The 13,147-nt window shown below is 39.4% G+C and overlaps 1 protein-coding gene across 4 annotated transcripts in view; it reads right to left on the reverse strand.

Moving 5' to 3' along the window:
* Positions 1-13,147, reverse strand: part of MYO5A (myosin VA) — a 214,462-nt gene that overhangs the window by 169,820 nt on the left and 31,495 nt on the right. The window lies entirely within an intron of this gene.

The raw sequence follows: 13,147 nt of genomic DNA on the forward strand, positions 1-13,147 counted from the left end.
ATCAGCTTGGCTGGATCATTTGGTTTCTTAGCAGGGGCCCTGAGTCAACAGGGAGAGTGAAGGGACCATGAGTATGGCAAGCACTGTGAATTCATTTATGATACACTGATGGTAGCAATGCCTTAGAAGTTTCAGGAGTAGGGAAGGGAAAAAGTGACATCTGGGTGGCAGCAGAAACTCAGCAATACATTTAAAAAAAAACTATGGGTGCAATGACACACCTAGAAATTTCTAAAAAACCCATTCTCAGCACTCAGTTTTCCTTCCCCATCCATTCCAATCCATAATTTTGAAAAACTGTCCCACTCCCCAACATTCTAGGGATTAAGGTATTTTAACTGAACAAATGTTATGTTAAAAGACATCGTGGCAAGAATGTGAAGGTCCATCCCCAGACTAGATGAACTTTTTCCTTAGCTTATGGCTATGTCCACACCCTTACGACAGCCCTAATTATGGTTCTTGAACTTCTATTATTATAACACAACGATTTAGAAAAACAGTCTGCTCTATACAGCTAATGTCACACTATGGAAATGAATCATTCTGACCAAAAGCCTTGCTTCTGGCAGTGCCAATCCCTTCCTAAAGCAACTGCAAGCAGCCTGCCTCCCAGTCAGGAAGCATCTGGTAGCTGGGGCTCTAGAAGCATCCCTGGGAAGTCAGTCAGAACTAGGGAGACCACTAACATTTGTTAGGGGACGCTGGAATTGTTGAGCTCTGACACACGAACAAGTAGGCCAGGAAAAGTAACTAATCTTAGGAGCCTCATGTTAAGAAAAATTAAAGTGATTAGATCAATCCCTAAATGACTATAAAAGCAGAATCAAAAATATTCTATGATAATTGTAGCAAGTTGAACGTATTACAGGTATGCATTACATTTTCCTGAAAAGTGTATTTGAATTAGAATGCAAAGAACTAGAACACAAGAAGCCCTGGTTAGTTAGGTAGCTATGGTAGAAAATACACATACACACACCCTTCCTTTTTGTTTTTAGAAAATAAGAACGTGGATCTGTTCCAGTAGCCAGGGAGGGTGGAGTAGATATTTAAGAGGAAAGTATTTTGCTCTCCTAGTCCTTTTTATTACCAGAAAAAGGACAGGAGATGAAATCAACACTAAGTTTAATCCTGACTTCTGTTTCACTCTTCACAGTATTTTGGAGATATAAGTATTCCAAAGTGATCATTATATGAAATGCCATATATGTTCCTGAATTAAAAAAACAACTTGGTAGAAAGAACCAAAAATTGCAGGTATTTCCTTATTCCTCCAAATGTTTTCTGATTTCAATGTTTGCTTGTTTGTTTTTGAGAAAGAGTCTTGCTCTGTCCCCCCGGCTGGAGTGCAGTGGTATGATCTCGGCTCACTGCAACCTCTGCCTCCCAGGTTCAAGCAATTCTCCTGCCTCAGCCTCCGAGTAGCTGGGATTACAGGCACCCACCACCACACTTGCCACCAGCCTGGCCAACATGGTGAAACCCCATCTCTACTAAAAATACAAAGAAATACAATTTTTCACTGCTCCTGGCTGAATTTTTTTGTATTTTTAGTAGAGACAGGGTTTCACCATGTTGGCCAGGCTGGTCTTGAACTCCTGACCACAGGTGATCCACCTGCCGTGGCCTCCCAAAGTGCTGGGATTACAGGTGTGAGCTACCGCACCCAGCCTCAATGTTGTCTTTTTAAGTAAGTAAACTGTCTGTTCTTTTGAATAATTATGAAAAATAGAAAGGCAGAGTTAATAATTACAGAACTTTTAATCGCTAGGAAGTATGTAAGTCACTACAAATGATTTTCATTTCTAAACAATTTTCAACTAACTTCCTAATCCCTTAAATTAACCTTCCCTACTGAAGATCTGTAAATGACAGAACACAAATCTTTAAAAGAGAATAAAGAATTCACTATGTAAAAAAAAAAAAGAACAAGACTGTCAGGTGATTAATCACTTCTAATGACAAAAAATGTTTTAGGGTGTTGAATTTGAACAAAGTAGTGTATATTCCCAAACACTATTGGAATTAAGGGGACAATTAGAATCCTAGAGAGTTCAAGTTTTCCGTCACATGAGTTAAGTAGCCTGTCTAAGTCAGTTGATCTCTGCACGAGACCTCTGATTAGATCATGAGATACTGAAGTCTAGAATAACAAGGTCTCTTTTTAGAAATCCTTACACTAGGTAGTACTAGAGGAATGTTATTAAAATGAAATAAAAACATGAATCAGCATAATATTTACCCTTTTAAAAACAGATTAAGTAACCTCTTGTATGGATAACATACTTTTCACTATGCTAATGCAATTTTTCACATCATAGCCAGAAAGCAGTGGGCTTTACGTAGACTGTTAAAAAAGATAATAACATAAACATAAACTTTTGGTAGAAAAAGCCTCAATAACTTGAACAGAAAAGACAAGAATAAAGATTGTTGCCCTGTTGCATGACAGTAATATGCTAAATAAATTTCTTAAATTTTTCTTCCAACAACACGCAAACCTATTTGTCAGTTCAAAATGCTGCTTCTTTGAAAACACTATAGTAAATCCTTTAGGCTGAATCTTAGGATTTCAAGAGCCTGGCATTAAGCATCAACACAAAATTATTTTAAGTTGCTAATTATCACCGTAAACAAGGAGTCCTGAGAGCACAGTTCTGAAACCCACATTTCCATAGTAAACGTTTTCATTTTTATGAACTGTTTAAATCACATTCCTCTTCTATACTTTTCCTATTCATTTTCAAATCAAATTCCAATTCAACACGTATTTACCAAGTCCCTCTTACGAGCGAGGTTCTGCGTTAAGCTGGGGGTGGGGGACAGTGAAACAAGGAGGATGAGAGCAGAGCCTGTTCTCTGCTTGCCATGTCCAGGCATCTCTTCCTGATCCATGTCAAAAGAAGGTCAAAGAGCTATGTCCATTTTAATCCTAATAGCCCTATCGGTGTGCATTATTACCTCAGTTTTATAGATGAAAAAATTCAGGTTGAGTGAGTCAAAATAGCTTGGTCAAGATGACATGACTAGTTAAGTGGTGGAGTCAGGACTTGACCAAAGAATGTCTAGCCCTGACTTTCATTCTCTCTCCACTACACTGTATCTTCCTTGTTCAAACCTCAGCTCAAATGTTACCTTCTCAGAGAGGCTGTGTTTTTAAATGAGTAGTTTTATTTTCTTCACATTTTAAAAGAGATTAGATCCATTAATAAATTCTAGAAATCAGACTTTTCCAGTTGAAAACAAACAAGAGACTCTTGGGGATTTTTTTTTTTAATATTGTTGTCACTTAGGTAAAAGTCTTTAAAAAGAGGAGAAATAAAGGAAAGGAAGTAACACATAAGCAGAGAAAAATAAAGACGATGTTACAAAGAAGAGCAGTATTACACTTTCTCCTTTGTTGCTTCACTAAAGGCAAAGAGGAGTGGGGCCAATTCTAAAGGTCAAGGGTGTACACCTGGCCACATCATGCCCACTGGAGTCATCAAAGGCTTACAACTGAGGCTCTATAGAAGATTCCCACAAGGATACACCCATGCCATAGGCACACGGGTGAAGGAAACACTCAGAGCTAGAAATGTCAGCCTAAGGGATATGGGCTTCCTTAAGAAAAGAATGAATTAGTATTTGTGTTATGTACGAATGCTTCTTAAATATCTTTATAGAAGACTCTGTGATACAAGTTTTACCTTGATACTAAAAATTTGGAAGCTTTCAAAGAGGAGAAATAGGTCACATGACACAAAATTATTTACTGAGGGATATATGGAACACTGCGCTAAAATGGGTCCTGGGGCCAGGAGCAACAGCTCACTCTTATAATGCCAGCACTCTGGGAGGCCAGGGTGGGAGGATTGCGTGAGCCCAGGAGTTCGAGACCAGCCTGGGCAACATATAGCAAAACATTGTTTCTACAAAAAATAAAAAGTTAGCTGCACGTGATGACACACACCTGTAGTTCCAGCTACTCAGGAGGCTGAGGTGGGAGGACTGCTTGAGGACAGGAGATCAAGACTAAAGTGAGCCATGATCACACCACTGCACTCCAGCCTGGGCAACAGAGCAGATCCTGTCCCAGAAATTAAAAAAAATTAAAAATAAGGGCTGGCCATGGTGGCTTACACCTGTAATCCCAACACTTTGGGAGGCCAAAGCAAGTAGATCACTTGAGGTCAGGAGTTCAAGACCAGCCTGGCCTACATGGTGAAATCCCATCTCTGCTAAAAATATAAAAATTAGCCAAGCATGGTGACAGGTTCCTACAACCCCAGCTACTCAGGAGGCTGAGGCAGGAGAATCGCTGGAACCCAGGAGGCAGAGGTTGCAGTGAGCCAAGATCATGCCACTGCACTCCGGTCTGGATGACAGAACCAGGCTGTCTCTCGAAAAAAAAAAAAAAAAAAGTTTTACACTATGACGTTTCCTGGTTTCAACTTTATGTTATCCTTGGCTGATTGAGGAAACCAGCATACTTGTATGGCCAGCATTCCTGATGCCCCTCACTCACTCTCCTCAATCCCTACCCCACATTCCCAAACAGCTTTATTTCAGTCTGCCGAGATGACCTGTCCACCAAGAGCCCATTCTTTGGGCTCCCGCAATACCTGACAATAGCAGCATAAACACTAAGACGGAAGCTTTCTAATTCTGGGTGAGGCCTCTGATTATCTCTCATTTCCATGGCCATGTATTTGTGAATTCTTAACTTCTACATAGTATTTCTATAGCAAAAAGTTCCCTTACTTTATTGAACTTTACTAAATTATCTAGGGTGGAAAAAAAAAACCCATAAGGGGTTGAAAGAATTATGGATGAGGTGAATGTTTTTGTTGCACAGTCTCCACCAGGACTCAAAAGACAGGGAAGGAGTTAAAAAAAAAAAGAGAAGCTTATTTTTGTAATCTTTCCGGTGAGTTTTCATTCTAAGCCACTTGTAAACGTATGTAGCTGACATATAAATATGAGTGAAATAATAAAATGGTTGTGATTTGCCTTAAAATCTTTCAGAAGAAGAAAATGTTGGGAAAAAGAAGAAAAGAAGCAAATGTGCAGAAGGCTGTTATTTGTTGAAGCCGCATGCTTGGGGGGATTTGTTTTACTCTTCTTACTTTGTGAATGTTTTGAAAACTTTTCAAAATAAAAAGTTTAAAAAGCTAAGCTAAAAAGTATAAATAATACTTAATAACTAACAAATAATATTTAACAATTTCTCTTTCGTAAAACTTAAAACTCTCTTGGGAAAGATGAGATAAATCAGTAACAACTGCCTATGGGAGGAGGCATTAGAGCAAGATTTCCACAGCAAGCAGTTGTCAATAGCATAACTAAATTTAGAACCTTACATTATCTTCTACATGGCGTGGACATGCATCATTAAACCAAAGTGTAAAAGTGAAACTGCAGAGAATGAAGATAAACCTTCATTATACCACATAGAAAAATTAACTCCAAATGAACCAAAGACCTAAATGCTAAGAGCTAAAACTGTAAGACTCTTAGAAGAAAATACAGGAGGAAAACTTCATGATACTGAATTTGGCATTGATTTCTTGGAGCTGACACCAGGAGCACAGGCAATAAAAGAAAAAAGTAAATAAATTTAAAATGTCTCTGCATCAGCTGGGTGTGGTGGCTCATGCCTGTAATCCCAGCACTTTGGGAGGCTGAGGTGGGCGGATCACAAGGTCAGGAGAGCAAGACCATCCTGGCTAACACAGTGAAACCCTGTGCCTACTAAAAAAAACAAAAAATTAGCCGGGCGTGGTGGCACACACCTGTAGTCCCAGCTACTCAGGAGGCGGAGGCAGAGGTTGCAGTGAGTTGAGATCGCACCACTGCACTCCAACCTAGGCGACAGAGTGAGACTCTGTATCAAAAAAAAAAAAAAAAGAAGGCCAGGTGCAGTGGCTCACATCTATAATCCTAGCACTTTGGGAGGCCGAGGTGGGTGGATCATGAGGTCAAGAGATCAAGACCATCCTGGCCAACATGGTGAAACCCCATCTCTACTAAGTAAAAAATCAGCAGGGCGTGGTGGTGCACACCCGTAGTCACAGATACTTGGGAGGCTGAGGCAGGAGAATCACTTGAACCCAGGAGGCAGAGGTTGCAGTGAGCCAAGATTGCGCCAGTGCACTCCAGCCTGGTGATGGAGTGAGACTCTGTCTCCAAAAAACAAACAAACAAAAACCTCTGTGCATCAAAGGGCACAATCAACAGAGTGAAAAGGAAACCCAATGAAAGGAAATATTTGCAAATTATATATCTGATAAAAGATTCATACCCAGAATATATAAAGAATTCTACAATTCAGCTGGGCATGATGGCTCACACCTGTAATCTCAGCACTTTGGGAGGCCGAGGCAGGAGGACTGCTTGAGTCCAAGAGTTCAAGACTAGCCCAGACAACGTAGTGAGACCCATCTCTAAGTAAATTTAAAACAAAAATGAAAGAATTCTACAGCTGAACAGCAACAACAATGAACAACCTGATTTTAAAATGAGCAAAGACTATGAATAGACATTTCTCCAAACAAGATATACAAATAGCCAATAGGCACATGAAAAGATGCTGAACATCATTAATCATTAGGGAAATGCAAATCAAGCCACAATGAGATACCATTTCACACCTATTAGAATGCCTACTATCAAAAAACTACAAAATAACAAGAGTTGGACAGGATGTGGATAAATTAGAACCTTTGTGCCCTGCAGAAAGTAGAACCTCTGTGCCCTGGTAATGTAAAACGGTGCAGCCAGTACAGAAAATAGTATGGTGGTTCCTCAAAAAATTAAATATATAATTCCTATATAATCCAGGAATCCCACTTCTGGGTATAAATCCAAAAGATCTGAAGCCAAGGTCTCAGAGATGCTTGCACACCCATGTTCACAGCAGCATTCTTCACAACAGCCAAAGGATGGAAGCAACCCATGACCATCAATGGATGAACAGATAAACAAAATGTGGTATATTTCACAAAGGAATATTATTTGGCCTCAAAAGGGAAGGAAATTCTGAAAGATGTCACAACATGGATGAACCTTGAGGACATTATGCCATATGAAATAAGCCAGTCATGAAAAGACAAATACTATATGATTCCACTTATATAGAGTACCTAGAGTAATCAAATTCATAGAGAGAGAAAGTAGAATAAAGGTTGCCAGGGACTAGAGCGAGTGGGGAATAGGGAGTTACTGTTTAATGGGTACAGAAATATAGTTTTGCAAGATGAAGAGTTTTGGAGATTGGCTGTACAACAATATGTCGTCGTCGTCGTTGTTGTTGTTGTTATTGTTGTTTGAGACAGGGTCTCATTCTGTCACCAAGGCTGGAGTGCAGTGGTGTGATGATCACAGCTCACTGCAGCCTCAAACTCCTGGGCTCAAGCAATCCTCCCACCTCAGCCTCCCAAGTAGCTATAACTACAGGTGCACGCCACCACGTCCAGCTAATTTTTTTATTTTTTGTATAGACGGGGTCTCACTATGTTACCTAAGCTGGTCTTGAACTCCTGGGCTCAAGCGATCCTCCAGCCCCAGCCTCTCAAACTGCTGGGATTACAGCTGTGAGCACCATGCCTGGCCTGGTTGTACAACAATATGAATGTACTTAACACTACTGACCTGTACACTTACACATGGTTAAGATGGTTAACTTACATTATGTGTACTTTACCACAATTTAATTTTTTTAAATTTAAGTATACATTTACATTCTAAATGTTTATTAAATGCCCAATCATCCAGCTGTTTCAAAAAAGGCACATCTCCAAAGATGACCTATGATAACTACATTGGGCCTTGGCTGTTGGATTATTCCTACAGAGTTGAATTAAGAGGGGCTTAAGTAACTCATTAATTAGAACTTCATTACTAAGGTACTGAAGGATTTCATTGCATAGGAAATTAATGTACGTGGGGTCTACAATTTTTAGTAGGGTTCTGTCATTTTCTATTAATATTTTGTTTTTATAGAGCCTTAAAAAAATAAGAAAACCCCACATTTCCACCTATATCAGAATATCTGGTCACAATGACACTGTACCAACTCTAGGTAATTAAAGCCTGCTTTTGCTCAGAGATCACTGCCAGGCTTACCTCCTGAAAAGCAAGTAATGAACACTAAGCCTTTTTTTTTTTTTTTTGGGGGACAGAGTCTCACTCTGTCATCCAGGCTGGAGTGCGGTGGCGCAATCTCCTTACTGCAAGCTCCACCTCCAGGGTTCACGCCATTCTCCTGCCCCAGCCTCCCAAGTAGCTGGGACTACAGGCACCCGCCACCACGCACAGTTAATTTTCTGTATTTTTAGTAGACATGGGATTTCATCGTGTTAGCCAGGATGGTCTCAATCTCCTGACCTCATGATCCACCCACCTCGGCCTCCCAAAGTGCTGGGATTACAGGTGTGAGCCACCGCGCCCGGCCTAAGCCATGTATTTTTTATTGGATTCTCTAAAGTAAGATGAGTCAGGCTCCAAGTGTCAGAAGATCTGTCTCATGCTAATGAAAACAAAGATATTTACTGTTTAATCCCCTTTTATCCAAGTACATCAATGTTCTTGGCAAACATTAATCAAATGGAAATTAAGGCATATCCTCAGGATATATGAAGGCATTGGGCTTTCAAAAACTCACACAAGAAGCATCTAGATCCAACAACTAATTTACAAAGCAACACATTGAACTACACCATGGCAATATAATTAGCAAAAACTAGACTGTGTGAAACTATGCAGGAAAAATTATACAGTTTTTTCAACAAAATAAATTTCAAGGAAAAAAGAAAAGAAAAAGATAGTAAGAATCTATAGCTTGAGACTTACAATAAGTATCAACCAGTTGCAATACCTGAACCTTGATTAGAACAAAGTAGAAAAAAAGAGTATGACATTTATGAGACAATAGGAAATGCAAAAATTGGCTTGATATTTGATAATATTAAGGAATTATAAACATTTTTAGGTGTCATAATGGTTTTGTGGTCATACATAGATATACAGATTTTGTTAAGTACTTACGTTGGAGATAATCTGTTAGGGATCCCCAGACCACACTCAGGTTTGGTGATCTGGTAGGAGGGTTCACAGGACTCAGCATATAACTGTACTCGTGGCCAAGATTTATTATAGCAAAAAGGCAATAATAAATCAGAGCAAAATCAGCAAAAGTAAAAGGTGCATGAGATCATGTTTAGAGGAAACCAAATACAGGTTTCGAAGAGCCCTCTCGCAGTGGAGTCACACAGGACGGGCTTAATTCCCCCAGCAGCTAGTTACAATAATGCTCTCTACCAGAGAGGCTCATAGGGACACATTGCTCAAAGTTTTTACTGAGGACAGGTTACACAGGCTCACTCTGTATAGCACTTACCAAGATTCCAGACTCCCAGAAGGAAAGCAAGTATTCACCATAAGCCATGTAGTTTGCACACAAGGCTTAGGCGCAGTACACTACTACTAGTTAGGGTGGTTGAGAACCCTTCCAAAATCCAAATTTCCAGATGCTTGCCAAGGGCCAACCTTGTAAACAGACCTTCCAACGGATAGCAGTCAGGCCTTTCAAAGGATAGCAGTCAGGCCTGCTATGCTCTTTTCTGCACAGATACACCGTGGAATATTTGGGATGAATTAACAGTATGTCTGGGACTTGCTTCAAAACAATATGGAAAGGCAAAAGTGGGTGAGGGTATAGCTGACATAAGACTGGCCAGGAGCTGATATTGTTGAAGTCGGGGCCCAGCTACATGGGAATTTATTGTACTGTTCTTTCTACTTTAGTATATAGGTTAGATTTTCCCATAATAAAAACTTTTGGTTGTTTTTAAACATAGGGGAAAACTCAGAGTTAGTGCTTAGGCTATGAGTCAACAGAGCCTATAGGCTGGTGGGGATGAGAAGCAGAGTTTATGGAACCCTTAGTCTATCATCAAGGCCTGAGGGAAGAAAGGTTAGCGCAGGCCATACGTGAAAAAGGCTTTCGATTGGGACTCTCAAGAGTCAGTTAACATGTTTTGGAAGATAGAGATAGAAAAGGTAGTCTTTCGTCCAAGAAAAGCTAAATCTCAGAGTCAGAAGTTTGAGAGTAATTTAATTATAGCCACAGATTAAGTGGCTGGCAAATGATCTTCAACAATCTACGGAACATTGCAAATGAGATATATTATACTTTGAATCATTAATTCCAGAGCTATAAAATAAATATGTAGCCACTCTTTCCCATAGCACATTAACGAAGAATGGAGAATGTTTCTTCCATTTCAAAAATTTATTACTGGAGCCGGGTGTGTTGGCTCACACCTGTAATCCCAGCACTTTGGGAGGTCGAGGCAGGTAGATCACTTGAGGTCAGGAGTTTGAGACTAGCCTGGCCAACATGGTGAAACCCTGTTCTACTAAAAATACAAAAATCAGCTGGGCATGGTGGGAGGTGCCTCTAATCCCAGCTACTTGGGAGGCTGAGGCACGAGAATTGCTTGAAGCCGGGAGGCAGAGGTTGCAGTGAGCTAAGATCGTGCCACTGCACTCCAGCCTGGGCGACAGAGCGAGATTCAGTCTCAAAAAAAAAGAAAAAAAAAATGTATTCTTTAGCACTGATACTTGCTTACACAACAATATTATACTCTAGAAGACATTAGGCTCGGTGTGTCTAAAACCTTGACAACAAGGTCCACACACTAGAAATATTGTGCATTCTGAGACTGTGACGCAGCCTCCACAGACAAGAATTAAAGGAAGTGACGGAAATATGGGCAAAAGTATATCCTTTATCTGAAATTATAAATAATCTGTATTCAATAATAAATTATCTGAAACACAAATATTATGAAACCATATTTTAGCTTGTATCACATAAGAGTAGAAAAAAACAACTAAAAGCCCAAGAGCAAACTACCAGCATAGAAAGCTTCACCGCCTGGCCCCTCGCTTCCACACCCCACAATCTGAGATGTCGACCTGTAATAGACAGAAAAGAATGAGGCAGGGAAGACCAGAGTAAATCAGCAATACAGAGTCAAACATCTTCCCTATATCGTATGAAGGAAATACATGTTTATCACTGAATGGTGCCATCTTTGATCTCCAAACAAAAAGCATTAATGACTCATCATCAAAACATTCCCTATTACTAAGGATGGCTTTTCACTAATCCACTTGCAATCTGTTATCCAATATGAACAAAAATATAAGATGAAATCTCTGGCTGGGGACCAGAACAAAGCCCACATACACACAAGGGACCAAGGGTCTTCTTGGTTCTCTGCTAACACCCACAGATCTTTCTTGCCAATGGAAATCATTTAGTGTTGGGTTACAAATATACTATAGTATCTAGTCACAGAGGTCCTTCAAAATAACATTATGATTAAATAAAAGATCTAATGTTATTTCTTGTTTTTTCGTTTTGTTTTGTTTTTAATAGAGTTTTGCTCTATCGCCCAGTCAGGAGTACAGTGGCACCTTCTCGGCTCACTGCATCCTCCCCCTCACGGGTTCAAGAGATTCTCCTGACTAAGCCTCCCAAGTAGCTGGGACTTCAGGCACACACCACCACGTCCGGCTAATTTTTGTATTTTTAGTAGAGACGGGTTTTTGCCAAGTTGGCCAGCCTAGTCTCGAACTCCTGCTCTCAGGTGATCCATCCACCTCGGCCTCCCAAAGTGCTGGGAATACAGGCATGAGCCACTGTGCCCGGTCCTTCTTGCTATCTATTATCCTAGGTGCTAGGTGCCAAGCTATGGGCAAGTGTTAAGGATTCTGCTGAATATATCTACCTGAGCACTTCAATGCATAAGCAAGAACAACTATTGCATAGACTTTACAATAAATGTTAAAGGTTAACAATAACATAATTCTCAACAATGTCCAATTGGCAAATTAATTTTCCTTATACTATCTACAAGCTTCAATGTTAGTTAGCATTCATTCTTGAGATATATGATACATATATATCCATATTTTTTGACCTATATCAAAATATATTTAAGCCCAAAATACTAAAAAAATTAAATTGACTTTAAAATGTCTAAAATTCAACTATCCAAAGCAAACCTAAGTGTCCAGTAACAAATGAATGGATAATGAAAATATACTCTCTCTCTCTATACACACACACACATACACACACACACACACACACACACACACAAAATAGAATACTACTATTCAGCCTTAGGAGGAAGTCTTGTCATTTGGGACAACATGAATGAATCTGGAGGACATTATGTTAAGTGAAATAAGCTAGTCACAGAAAGATAAATACTGCATGATTTCACTTATATGTGAATTGTAAAAAAGTCGAAGTCATAGAAGCAGAGAGTGAAATGGAGATTACCAGAGGCTGAGGGTCAGGAACACTGGGGAACTACCGGTCAAAAAACACAAAATTTCGGTTAGACAGGAAGAATAAGTTCAAGAGATCTATTGCACTTCATGATGATCATGGTTAATAACAATATATTGTATATCTGAAAATTGTTGACAGTAGATTTTGTGTTCTCATCACAAAAAAAAAGGTGAGGTAATGCATATGTTAAACAGCTTGATTTAGCTATTCCATAGTGTATACATATATCAAAACATCATATTGTAAGCCATAAATATATACAGTATTTACTTGTCAATTAAGATAAGTAAATAGATAAACAAGTTTAAGAAGCAAAAATGGACTCTGAGTGGTCAAAAGAGAAGGCATAAAGTCCTTGTATGCATTAAAGCTTTTCTTGGGAGAGAATCCCTTGTTTTCATTCAAAAACTCTACCTCTAGTCTTATTTTATAATTTTATCTGTTATACAGTTTCCAAGTTCATCTGAGTTTAAAGTTAGAACATTAATGTTGTCCTCAGGGTGGGGAACATCACACCCTGGGGCCTGGTGTGGGGTGGGAGGCAGGGGGAGAGATAGCATTAGGAGAAATACCTAATGTAAATGACGAGTTAATGGGTGCAGCAAACCAACATAGCACATGTGTAACAAACCTGAACATTGTGCACATGAACCCTAGAACTTAAAGTATAATTTAAAAAAAAGAGAGAGATAAATTTTATTTAAAAAAAGAAAATTAATGTTGTCCTAAGTAGCATAAACTGGCTTGAGTTAAGTTAAGGCAGGCAAAGAAGATTATAAAGATATAGGTCCC

This window comes from Chlorocebus sabaeus, chromosome 26, assembly GCF_047675955.1.
Source record: "Chlorocebus sabaeus isolate Y175 chromosome 26, mChlSab1.0.hap1, whole genome shotgun sequence".
NCBI lineage: Eukaryota > Metazoa > Chordata > Mammalia > Primates > Cercopithecidae > Chlorocebus > Chlorocebus sabaeus.